Genomic DNA, 10000 nt, shown 5'->3' with positions numbered 1-10000 from the left:
AAGCCGACGGGCTGGGGACACAGACTCCTTTTATAGACTAGGCAAGGCCCCCTGCTCGTGGAGGAGCTCAAAAGTCAGCCTTTCGAACACACTGCACTTGAGCCTTTATCTCCACTACCTGCTACACTCTATTCCAGTATTAGGAAGCTACACCGAGATGGGTAAGCTGCTCCCCATCTCCAAGCTTCTCACATGCTTGCAGAGCGACATCCAAGGCTGAAACTAGAAGGACGTTAACGTGTGCCCGTGCGTCAACGTAATTGCAAGCCCATGTTTCTTGTAAGGAAGCAGCAGTGTAAAAGCTTACAGCACCTGGTATTCCCAGGCGGTCTCCCATCCAAGTACTAACCAGGCCCGACCCTGCTTAGCTTCCGAGATCAGACGAGATCGGGCGTGCTCAGGGTGGTATGGCCGTAAGCCGACGGGCTGGGGACACAGACTCCTTTTATAGACTAGGCAAGGCCCCCTGCTCGTGGAGGAGCTCAAAAGTCAGCCTTTCGAACACACTGCACTTGAGCCTTTATCTCCACTACCTGCTACACTCTATTCCAGTATTAGGAAGCTACACCGAGATGGGTAAGCTGCTCCCCATCTCCAAGCTTCTCACATGCTTGCAGAGCGACATCCAAGGCTGAAACTAGAAGGACGTTAACGTGTGCCCGTGCGTCAACGTAATTGCAAGCCCATGTTTCTTGTAAGGAAGCAGCAGTGTAAAAGCTTACAGCACCTGGTATTCCCAGGCGGTCTCCCATCCAAGTACTAACCAGGCCCGACCCTGCTTAGCTTCCGAGATCAGACGAGATCGGGCGTGCTCAGGGTGGTATGGCCGTAAGCCGACGGGCTGGGGACACAGACTCCTTTTATAGACTAGGCAAGGCCCCCTGCTCGTGGAGGAGCTCAAAAGTCAGCCTTTCGAACACACTGCACTTGAGCCTTTATCTCCACTACCTGCTACACTCTATTCCAGTATTAGGAAGCTACACCGAGATGGGTAAGCTGCTCCCCATCTCCAAGCTTCTCACATGCTTGCAGAGCGACATCCAAGGCTGAAACTAGAAGGACGTTAACGTGTGCCCGTGCGTCAACGTAATTGCAAGCCCATGTTTCTTGTAAGGAAGCAGCAGTGTAAAAGCTTACAGCACCTGGTATTCCCAGGCGGTCTCCCATCCAAGTACTAACCAGGCCCGACCCTGCTTAGCTTCCGAGATCAGACGAGATCGGGCGTGCTCAGGGTGGTATGGCCGTAAGCCGACGGGCTGGGGACACAGACTCCTTTTATAGACTAGGCAAGGCCCCCTGCTCGTGGAGGAGCTCAAAAGTCAGCCTTTCGAACACACTGCACTTGAGCCTTTATCTCCACTACCTGCTACACTCTATTCCAGTATTAGGAAGCTACACCGAGATGGGTAAGCTGCTCCCCATCTCCAAGCTTCTCACATGCTTGCAGAGCGACATCCAAGGCTGAAACTAGAAGGACGTTAACGTGTGCCCGTGCGTCAACGTAATTGCAAGCCCATGTTTCTTGTAAGGAAGCAGCAGTGTAAAAGCTTACAGCACCTGGTATTCCCAGGCGGTCTCCCATCCAAGTACTAACCAGGCCCGACCCTGCTTAGCTTCCGAGATCAGACGAGATCGGGCGTGCTCAGGGTGGTATGGCCGTAAGCCGACGGGCTGGGGACACAGACTCCTTTTATAGACTAGGCAAGGCCCCCTGCTCGTGGAGGAGCTCAAAAGTCAGCCTTTCGAACACACTGCACTTGAGCCTTTATCTCCACTACCTGCTACACTCTATTCCAGTATTAGGAAGCTACACCGAGATGGGTAAGCTGCTCCCCATCTCCAAGCTTCTCACATGCTTGCAGAGCGACATCCAAGGCTGAAACTAGAAGGACGTTAACGTGTGCCCGTGCGTCAACGTAATTGCAAGCCCATGTTTCTTGTAAGGAAGCAGCAGTGTAAAAGCTTACAGCACCTGGTATTCCCAGGCGGTCTCCCATCCAAGTACTAACCAGGCCCGACCCTGCTTAGCTTCCGAGATCAGACGAGATCGGGCGTGCTCAGGGTGGTATGGCCGTAAGCCGACGGGCTGGGGACACAGACTCCTTTTATAGACTAGGCAAGGCCCCCTGCTCGTGGAGGAGCTCAAAAGTCAGCCTTTCGAACACACTGCACTTGAGCCTTTATCTCCACTACCTGCTACACTCTATTCCAGTATTAGGAAGCTACACCGAGATGGGTAAGCTGCTCCCCATCTCCAAGCTTCTCACATGCTTGCAGAGCGACATCCAAGGCTGAAACTAGAAGGACGTTAACGTGTGCCCGTGCGTCAACGTAATTGCAAGCCCATGTTTCTTGTAAGGAAGCAGCAGTGTAAAAGCTTACAGCACCTGGTATTCCCAGGCGGTCTCCCATCCAAGTACTAACCAGGCCCGACCCTGCTTAGCTTCCGAGATCAGACGAGATCGGGCGTGCTCAGGGTGGTATGGCCGTAAGCCGACGGGCTGGGGACACAGACTCCTTTTATAGACTAGGCAAGGCCCCCTGCTCGTGGAGGAGCTCAAAAGTCAGCCTTTCGAACACACTGCACTTGAGCCTTTATCTCCACTACCTGCTACACTCTATTCCAGTATTAGGAAGCTACACCGAGATGGGTAAGCTGCTCCCCATCTCCAAGCTTCTCACATGCTTGCAGAGCGACATCCAAGGCTGAAACTAGAAGGACGTTAACGTGTGCCCGTGCGTCAACGTAATTGCAAGCCCATGTTTCTTGTAAGGAAGCAGCAGTGTAAAAGCTTACAGCACCTGGTATTCCCAGGCGGTCTCCCATCCAAGTACTAACCAGGCCCGACCCTGCTTAGCTTCCGAGATCAGACGAGATCGGGCGTGCTCAGGGTGGTATGGCCGTAAGCCGACGGGCTGGGGACACAGACTCCTTTTATAGACTAGGCAAGGCCCCCTGCTCGTGGAGGAGCTCAAAAGTCAGCCTTTCGAACACACTGCACTTGAGCCTTTATCTCCACTACCTGCTACACTCTATTCCAGTATTAGGAAGCTACACCGAGATGGGTAAGCTGCTCCCCATCTCCAAGCTTCTCACATGCTTGCAGAGCGACATCCAAGGCTGAAACTAGAAGGACGTTAACGTGTGCCCGTGCGTCAACGTAATTGCAAGCCCATGTTTCTTGTAAGGAAGCAGCAGTGTAAAAGCTTACAGCACCTGGTATTCCCAGGCGGTCTCCCATCCAAGTACTAACCAGGCCCGACCCTGCTTAGCTTCCGAGATCAGACGAGATCGGGCGTGCTCAGGGTGGTATGGCCGTAAGCCGACGGGCTGGGGACACAGACTCCTTTTATAGACTAGGCAAGGCCCCCTGCTCGTGGAGGAGCTCAAAAGTCAGCCTTTCGAACACACTGCACTTGAGCCTTTATCTCCACTACCTGCTACACTATATTCCAGTATTAGGAAGCTACACCGAGATGGGTAAGCTGCTCCCCATCTCCAAGCTTCTCACATGCTTGCAGAGCGACATCCAAGGCTGAAACTAGAAGGACGTTAACGTGTGCCCGTGCGTCAACGTAATTGCAAGCCCATGTTTCTTGTAAGGAAGCAGCAGTGTAAAAGCTTACAGCACCTGGTATTCCAAGGCGGTCTCCCATCCAAGTACTAACCAGGACCGACCCTGCTTAGCTTCCGAGATCAGACGAGATCGGGCGTGCTCAGGGTGGTATGGCCGTAAGCCGACGGGCTGGGGACACAGACTCCTTTTATAGACTAGGCAAGGCCCCCTGCTCGTGGAGGAGCTCAAAAGTCAGCCTTTCGAACACACTGCACTTGAGCCTTTATCTCCACTACCTGCTACACTATATTCCAGTATTAGGAAGCTACACCGAGATGGGTAAGCTGCTCCCCATCTCCAAGCTTCTCACATGCTTGCAGAGCGACATCCAAGGCTGAAACTAGAAGGACGTTAACGTGTGCCCGTGCGTCAACGTAATTGCAAGCCCATGTTTCTTGTAAGGAAGCAGCAGTGTAAAAGCTTACAGCACCTGGTATTCCAAGGCGGTCTCCCATCCAAGTACTAACCAGGACCGACCCTGCTTAGCTTCCGAGATCAGACGAGATCGGGCGTGCTCAGGGTGGTATGGCCGTAAGCCGACGGGCTGGGGACACAGACTCCTTTTATAGACTAGGCAAGGCCCCCTGCTCGTGGAGGAGCTCAAAAGTCAGCCTTTCGAACACACTGCACTTGAGCCTTTATCTCCACTACCTGCTACACTATATTCCAGTATTAGGAAGCTACACCGAGATGGGTAAGCTGCTCCCCATCTCCAAGCTTCTCACATGCTTGCAGAGCGACATCCAAGGCTGAAACTAGAAGGACGTTAACGTGTGCCCGTGCGTCAACGTAATTGCAAGCCCATGTTTCTTGTAAGGAAGCAGCAGTGTAAAAGCTTACAGCACCTGGTATTCCAAGGCGGTCTCCCATCCAAGTACTAACCAGGACCGACCCTGCTTAGCTTCCGAGATCAGACGAGATCGGGCGTGCTCAGGGTGGTATGGCCGTAAGCCGACGGGCTGGGGACACAGACTCCTTTTATAGACTAGGCAAGGCCCCCTGCTCGTGGAGGAGCTCAAAAGTCAGCCTTTCGAACACACTGCACTTGAGCCTTTATCTCCACTACCTGCTACACTCTATTCCAGTATTAGGAAGCTACACCGAGATGGGTAAGCTGCTCCCCATCTCCAAGCTTCTCACATGCTTGCAGAGCGACATCCAAGGCTGAAACTAGAAGGACGTTAACGTGTGCCCGTGCGTCAACGTAATTGCAAGCCCATGTTTCTTGTAAGGAAGCAGCAGTGTAAAAGCTTACAGCACCTGGTATTCCCAGGCGGTCTCCCATCCAAGTACTAACCAGGCCCGACCCTGCTTAGCTTCCGAGATCAGACGAGATCGGGCGTGCTCAGGGTGGTATGGCCGTAAGCCGAAGGGCTGGGGACACAGACTCCTTTTATAGACTAGGCAAGGCCCCCTGCACGTGGAGGAGCTCAAAGGTCAGCCTTTCGAACGTTCAAGAGTTTAAGTTGCTTTTGGTGGGCTTTGCTGTATGGCTGCGCCCTTTGAGTGTGTCAAATGTCAAGCAGCTGTCCGTCAAGGCTCAGAGGTGCACTTAGATCACCTTGGGGCGGAGGTGATCAGCAGCAGCCTTTGTTATGCGCACTTAAAAAACATGGCACCACAACTAGTAACTTGTGTGCCAAGATCTTGAGTTGGCCCCAGACACTTGTGGGCCATCGCTTCTCGGCCTTTTGGCTAAGATCAAGTGTAGTATCTGTTCTTATCAGTTTAATATCTGATATGTCCTCTATATGGGGATTAAATATTAAATGCATTTTTGAGCATTGGGAGGTGAAAACTGGGGCTTGCTCTCTTCACTCCTTGCATTGACCTGGCATTGCAGTGCCACCAGGAACGGTGCACCATTCTCTTTTTTCTGTGAAAACCAAAGAAAGGCTGGAACTAGAAGGACGTTAACGTGTGCCTGTGCCCGTGCCCGTGCATCAACGTAATTGCAAGCCCATGTTTCTTGTAAGGAAGCAGCAGTGTAAAAGCTTACAGCACCTGGTATTCCCAGGCGGTCTCCCATCCAAGTACTAACCAGGCCCGACCCTGCTTAGCTTCCGAGATCAGACGAGATCGGGCGTGCTCAGGGTGGTATGGCCGTAAGCCGACGGGCTGGGGACACAGACTCCTTTTATAGACTAGGCAAGGCCCCCTGCTCGTGGAGGAGCTCAAAAGTCAGCCTTTCGAACACACTGCACTTGAGCCTTTATCTCCACTACCTGCTACACTCTATTCCAGTATTAGGAAGCTACACCGAGATGGGTAAGCTGCTCCCCATCTCCAAGCTTCTCACATGCTTGCAGAGCGACATCCAAGGCTGAAACTAGAAGGACGTTAACGTGTGCCCGTGCGTCAACGTAATTGCAAGCCCATGTTTCTTGTAAGGAAGCAGCAGTGTAAAAGCTTACAGCACCTGGTATTCCCAGGCGGTCTCCCATCCAAGTACTAACCAGGCCCGACCCTGCTTAGCTTCCGAGATCAGACGAGATCGGGCGTGCTCAGGGTGGTATGGCCGTAAGCCGACGGGCTGGGGACACAGACTCGTTTTATAGACTAGGCAAGGCCCCCTGCTCGTGGAGGAGCTCAAAAGTCAGCCTTTCGAACACACTGCACTTGAGCCTTTATCTCCACTACCTGCTACACTCTCTTCCAGTATTAGGAAGCTACACCGAGATGGGTAAGCTGCTCCCCATCTCCAAGCTTCTCACATGCTTGCAGAGCGACATCCAAGGCTGAAACTAGAAGGACGTTAACGTGTGCCCGTGCGTCAAGGTAATTGCAAGCCCATGTTTCTTGTAAGGAAGCAGCAGTGTAAAAGCTTACAGCACCTGGTATTCCCAGGCGGTCTCCCATCCAAGTACTAACCAGGCCCGACCCTGCTTAGCTTCCGAGATCAGACGAGATCGGGCGTGCTCAGGGTGGTATGGCCGTAAGCCGACGGGCTGGGGACACAGACTCCTTTTATAGACTAGGCAAGGCCCCCTGCTCGTGGAGGAGCTCAAAAGTCAGCCTTTCGAACACACTGCACTTGAGCCTTTATCTCCACTACCTGCTACACTCTCTTCCAGTATTAGGAAGCTACACCGAGATGGGTAAGCTGCTCCCCATCTCCAAGCTTCTCACATGCTTGCAGAGCGACATCCAAGGCTGAAACTAGAAGGACGTTAACGTGTGCCCGTGCGTCAAGGTAATTGCAAGCCCATGTTTCTTGTAAGGAAGCAGCAGTGTAAAAGCTTACAGCACCTGGTATTCCCAGGCGGTCTCCCATCCAAGTACTAACCAGGCCCGACCCTGCTTAGCTTCCGAGATCAGACGAGATCGGGCGTGCTCAGGGTGGTATGGCCGTAAGCCGACGGGCTGGGGACACAGACTCCTTTTATAGACTAGGCAAGGCCCCCTGCTCGTGGAGGAGCTCAAAAGTCAGCCTTTCGAACACACTGCACTTGAGCCTTTATCTACACTACCTGCTACACTCTATTCCAGTATTAGGAAGCTACACCGAGATGGGTAAGCTGCTCCCCATCTCCAAGCTTCTCACATGCTTGCAGAGCGACATCCAAGGCTGAAACTAGAAGGACGTTAACGTGTGCCCGTGCGTCAACGTAATTGCAAGCCCATGTTTCTTGTAAGGAAGCAGCAGTGTAAAAGCTTACAGCACCTGGTATTCCCAGGCGGTCTCCCATCCAAGTACTAACCAGGCCCGACCCTGCTTAGCTTCCGAGATCAGACGAGATCGGGCTTGCTCAGGGTGGTATGGCCGTAAGCCGACGGGCTGGGGACACAGACTCCTTTTATAGACTAGGCAAGGCCCCCTGCTCGTGGAGGAGCTCAAAAGTCAGCCTTTCGAACACACTGCACTTGAGCCTTTATCTCCACTACCTGCTACACTCTATTCCAGTATTAGGAAGCTACACCGAGATGGGTAAGCTGCTCCCCATCTCCAAGCTTCTCACATGCTTGCAGAGCGACATCCAAGGCTGAAACTAGAAGGACGTTAACGTGTGCCCGTGCGTCAACGTAATTGCAAGCCCATGTTTCTTGTAAGGAAGCAGCAGTGTAAAAGCTTACAGCACCTGGTATTCCCAGGCGGTCTCCCATCCAAGTACTAACCAGGCCCGACCCTGCTTAGCTTCCGAGATCAGACGAGATCGGGCGTGCTCAGGGTGGTATGGCCGTAAGCCGACGGGCTGGGGACACAGACTCCTTTTATAGACTAGGCAAGGCCCCCTGCTCGTGGAGGAGCTCAAAAGTTAGCCTTTCGAACACACTGCACTTGAGCCTTTATCTCCACTACCTGCTACACTCTATTCCAGTATTAGGAAGCTACACCGAGATGGGTAAGCTGCTCCCCATCTCCAAGCTTCTCACATGCTTGCAGAGCGACATCCAAGGCTGAAACTAGAAGGACGTTAACGTGTGCCCGTGCGTCAACGTAATTGCAAGCCCATGTTTCTTGTAAGGAAGCAGCAGTGTAAAAGCTTACAGCACCTGGTATTCCCAGGCGGTCTCCCATCCAAGTACTAACCAGGCCCGACCCTGCTTAGCTTCCGAGATCAGACGAGATCGGGCGTGCTCAGGGTGGTATGGCCGTAAGCCGACGGGCTGGGGACACAGACTCCTTTTATAGACTAGGCAAGGCCCCCTGCTCGTGGAGGAGCTCAAAAGTCAGCCTTTCGAACACACTGCACTTGAGCCTTTATCTCCACTACCTGCTACACTCTATTCCAGTATTAGGAAGCTACACCGAGATGGGTAAGCTGCTCCCCATCTCCAAGCTTCTCACATGCTTGCAGAGCGACATCCAAGGCTGAAACTAGAAGGACGTTAACGTGTGCCCGTGCGTCAACGTAATTGCAAGCCCATGTTTCTTGTAAGGAAGCAGCAGTGTAAAAGCTTACAGCACCTGGTATTCCCAGGCGGTCTCCCATCCAAAGTACTAACCAGGCCCGACCCTGCTTAGCTTCCGAGATCAGACGAGATCGGGCGTGCTCAGGGTGGTATGGCCGTAAGCCGACGGGCTGGGGACACAGACTCCTTTTATAGACTAGGCAAGGCCCCCTGCTCGTGGAGGAGATCAAAAGTCAGCCTTTCGAACACACTGCACTTGAGCCTTTATCTCCACTACCTGCTACACTCTATTCCAGTATTAGGAAGCTACACCGAGATGGGTAAGCTGCTCCCCATCTCCAAGCTTCTCACATGCTTGCAGAGCGACATCCAAGGCTGAAACTAGAAGGACGTTAACGTGTGCCCGTGCGTCAACGTAATTGCAAGCCCATGTTTCTTGTAAGGAAGCAGCAGTGTAAAAGCTTACAGCACCTGGTATTCCCAGGCGGTCTCCCATCCAAGTACTAACCAGGCCTGACCCTGCTTAGCTTCCGAGATCAGACGAGATCGGGCGTGCTCAGGGTGGTATGGCCGTAAGCCGACGGGCTGGGGACACAGACTCCTTTTATAGACTAGGCAAGGCCCCCTGCACGTGGAGGAGCTCAAAGGTCAGCCTTTCGAACGTTCAAGAGTTTAAGTTGTTTTTGGTGGGCTTTGCTGTATGGCCGCGCCCTTTGAGTGTGTCAAATGTCAAGCAGCTGTCCGTCAAGGCTCAGAGGTGCACTTAGATCACCTTGGGGCGGAGGTGATCAGCAGCAGCCTTTGTTATGCGCACTTAAAAAACATGGCACCACAACAAGTAACTTGTGTGCCAAGATCTTGAGTTGGCCCCAGACACTTGTGGGCCATCGCTTCTCGGCCTTTTGGCTAAGATCAAGTGTAGTATCTGTTCTTATCAGTTTAATATCTGATATGTCCTCTATATGGGGATTAAATATTAAATGCATTTTTGAGCATTGGGAGGTGAAAACTGGGGCTTGCTCTCTTCACTCCTTGCATTGACCTGGCATTGCAGTGCCACCAGGAACGGTGCACCATTCTCTTTTTTCTGTGAAAACCAAAGCAAGGCTGGAACTAGAAGGACGTTAACGTGTGCCTGTGCCCGTGCCCGTGTGTCAACGTAATTGCAAGCCCATGTTTCTTGTAAGGAAGCAGCAGTGTAAAAGCTTACAGCACCTGGTATTCCCAGGCGGTCTCCCATCCAAGTACTAACCAGGCCTGACCCTGCTTAGCTTCCGAGATCAGACGAGATCGGGCGTGCTCAGGGTGGTATGGCCGTAAGCCGACGGGCTGGGGACACAGACTCGTTTTATAGACTAGGCAAGGCCCCCTGCTCGTGGAGGAGCTCAAAAGTCAGCCTTTCGAACACACTGCACTTGAGCCTTTATCTCCACTACCTGCTACACTCTCTTCCAGTATTAGGAAGCTACACCGAGATGGGTAAGCTGCTCCCCATCTCCAAGCTTCTCACATGCTTGCAGAGCGACATC

The 10000-nt window shown here is 52.6% G+C and overlaps 25 non-coding genes across 25 annotated transcripts in view; 2 read left to right on the top strand and 23 right to left on the bottom strand.

Moving 5' to 3' along the window:
- LOC131441143 (5S ribosomal RNA) overlaps positions 1 to 4 on the bottom strand; it is a 119-nt gene extending 115 nt beyond the window's left edge. The window contains exon 1 of the ribosomal RNA XR_009231819.1: positions 1 to 4. This exon is cut by the window's left edge and continues 115 nt beyond it. This is a non-coding gene — a ribosomal RNA (5S ribosomal RNA).
- Positions 5 to 300: 296 nt separating this feature from the next.
- Positions 301 to 419, bottom strand: LOC131441132 (5S ribosomal RNA). The gene has a single exon (XR_009231808.1). It is a non-coding gene; the product is annotated as a 5S ribosomal RNA (ribosomal RNA).
- A 296-nt stretch (positions 420 to 715) lies between these two features.
- On the bottom strand, positions 716 to 834 carry LOC131441121 (5S ribosomal RNA). The gene has a single exon (XR_009231797.1). It is a non-coding gene; the product is annotated as a 5S ribosomal RNA (ribosomal RNA).
- A 296-nt stretch (positions 835 to 1130) lies between these two features.
- On the bottom strand, positions 1131 to 1249 carry LOC131441110 (5S ribosomal RNA). Its single transcript, XR_009231786.1, has one exon. It is a non-coding gene; the product is annotated as a 5S ribosomal RNA (ribosomal RNA).
- Positions 1250 to 1545: 296 nt separating this feature from the next.
- LOC131441099 (5S ribosomal RNA) lies at positions 1546 to 1664 on the bottom strand. Its single transcript, XR_009231775.1, has one exon. It is a non-coding gene; the product is annotated as a 5S ribosomal RNA (ribosomal RNA).
- Positions 1665 to 1960: 296 nt separating this feature from the next.
- Positions 1961 to 2079, bottom strand: LOC131441088 (5S ribosomal RNA). The gene has a single exon (XR_009231764.1). It is a non-coding gene; the product is annotated as a 5S ribosomal RNA (ribosomal RNA).
- A 296-nt stretch (positions 2080 to 2375) lies between these two features.
- On the bottom strand, positions 2376 to 2494 carry LOC131441076 (5S ribosomal RNA). Its single transcript, XR_009231752.1, has one exon. It is a non-coding gene; the product is annotated as a 5S ribosomal RNA (ribosomal RNA).
- A 296-nt stretch (positions 2495 to 2790) lies between these two features.
- LOC131441064 (5S ribosomal RNA) lies at positions 2791 to 2909 on the bottom strand. Its single transcript, XR_009231741.1, has one exon. It is a non-coding gene; the product is annotated as a 5S ribosomal RNA (ribosomal RNA).
- A 296-nt stretch (positions 2910 to 3205) lies between these two features.
- Positions 3206 to 3324, bottom strand: LOC131441052 (5S ribosomal RNA). The gene has a single exon (XR_009231730.1). It is a non-coding gene; the product is annotated as a 5S ribosomal RNA (ribosomal RNA).
- Positions 3325 to 3620: 296 nt separating this feature from the next.
- LOC131440981 (5S ribosomal RNA) lies at positions 3621 to 3739 on the bottom strand. The gene has a single exon (XR_009231661.1). It is a non-coding gene; the product is annotated as a 5S ribosomal RNA (ribosomal RNA).
- A 296-nt stretch (positions 3740 to 4035) lies between these two features.
- On the bottom strand, positions 4036 to 4154 carry LOC131440980 (5S ribosomal RNA). The gene has a single exon (XR_009231660.1). It is a non-coding gene; the product is annotated as a 5S ribosomal RNA (ribosomal RNA).
- A 296-nt stretch (positions 4155 to 4450) lies between these two features.
- On the bottom strand, positions 4451 to 4569 carry LOC131440979 (5S ribosomal RNA). The gene has a single exon (XR_009231659.1). It is a non-coding gene; the product is annotated as a 5S ribosomal RNA (ribosomal RNA).
- Positions 4570 to 4865: 296 nt separating this feature from the next.
- On the bottom strand, positions 4866 to 4984 carry LOC131441040 (5S ribosomal RNA). Its single transcript, XR_009231718.1, has one exon. It is a non-coding gene; the product is annotated as a 5S ribosomal RNA (ribosomal RNA).
- Positions 4985 to 5292: 308 nt separating this feature from the next.
- Positions 5293 to 5485, top strand: LOC131441642 (U2 spliceosomal RNA). Its single transcript, XR_009232246.1, has one exon. It is a non-coding gene; the product is annotated as a U2 spliceosomal RNA (small nuclear RNA).
- A 124-nt stretch (positions 5486 to 5609) lies between these two features.
- On the bottom strand, positions 5610 to 5728 carry LOC131441029 (5S ribosomal RNA). The gene has a single exon (XR_009231707.1). It is a non-coding gene; the product is annotated as a 5S ribosomal RNA (ribosomal RNA).
- A 296-nt stretch (positions 5729 to 6024) lies between these two features.
- LOC131441017 (5S ribosomal RNA) lies at positions 6025 to 6143 on the bottom strand. The gene has a single exon (XR_009231696.1). It is a non-coding gene; the product is annotated as a 5S ribosomal RNA (ribosomal RNA).
- A 296-nt stretch (positions 6144 to 6439) lies between these two features.
- On the bottom strand, positions 6440 to 6558 carry LOC131441006 (5S ribosomal RNA). The gene has a single exon (XR_009231685.1). It is a non-coding gene; the product is annotated as a 5S ribosomal RNA (ribosomal RNA).
- Positions 6559 to 6854: 296 nt separating this feature from the next.
- On the bottom strand, positions 6855 to 6973 carry LOC131440995 (5S ribosomal RNA). Its single transcript, XR_009231674.1, has one exon. It is a non-coding gene; the product is annotated as a 5S ribosomal RNA (ribosomal RNA).
- A 296-nt stretch (positions 6974 to 7269) lies between these two features.
- On the bottom strand, positions 7270 to 7388 carry LOC131477649 (5S ribosomal RNA). Its single transcript, XR_009243975.1, has one exon. It is a non-coding gene; the product is annotated as a 5S ribosomal RNA (ribosomal RNA).
- Positions 7389 to 7684: 296 nt separating this feature from the next.
- Positions 7685 to 7803, bottom strand: LOC131440983 (5S ribosomal RNA). The gene has a single exon (XR_009231663.1). It is a non-coding gene; the product is annotated as a 5S ribosomal RNA (ribosomal RNA).
- Positions 7804 to 8099: 296 nt separating this feature from the next.
- On the bottom strand, positions 8100 to 8218 carry LOC131440972 (5S ribosomal RNA). The gene has a single exon (XR_009231652.1). It is a non-coding gene; the product is annotated as a 5S ribosomal RNA (ribosomal RNA).
- A 296-nt stretch (positions 8219 to 8514) lies between these two features.
- LOC131440977 (5S ribosomal RNA) lies at positions 8515 to 8634 on the bottom strand. Its single transcript, XR_009231657.1, has one exon. It is a non-coding gene; the product is annotated as a 5S ribosomal RNA (ribosomal RNA).
- A 296-nt stretch (positions 8635 to 8930) lies between these two features.
- LOC131477692 (5S ribosomal RNA) lies at positions 8931 to 9049 on the bottom strand. Its single transcript, XR_009244016.1, has one exon. It is a non-coding gene; the product is annotated as a 5S ribosomal RNA (ribosomal RNA).
- A 308-nt stretch (positions 9050 to 9357) lies between these two features.
- On the top strand, positions 9358 to 9550 carry LOC131441641 (U2 spliceosomal RNA). Its single transcript, XR_009232245.1, has one exon. It is a non-coding gene; the product is annotated as a U2 spliceosomal RNA (small nuclear RNA).
- A 124-nt stretch (positions 9551 to 9674) lies between these two features.
- On the bottom strand, positions 9675 to 9793 carry LOC131477691 (5S ribosomal RNA). The gene has a single exon (XR_009244015.1). It is a non-coding gene; the product is annotated as a 5S ribosomal RNA (ribosomal RNA).
- Between the last annotated feature and the right edge of the window lie 207 nt (positions 9794 to 10000).

This window comes from Solea solea, chromosome 16, assembly GCF_958295425.1.
Source record: "Solea solea chromosome 16, fSolSol10.1, whole genome shotgun sequence".
In the NCBI taxonomy this organism is placed as follows: Eukaryota; Metazoa; Chordata; class Actinopteri; order Pleuronectiformes; family Soleidae; genus Solea; species Solea solea.
The sequence above is the reverse complement of the archived record's forward strand: the minus strand, read 5'-3'. Positions and strand labels throughout refer to the sequence as shown.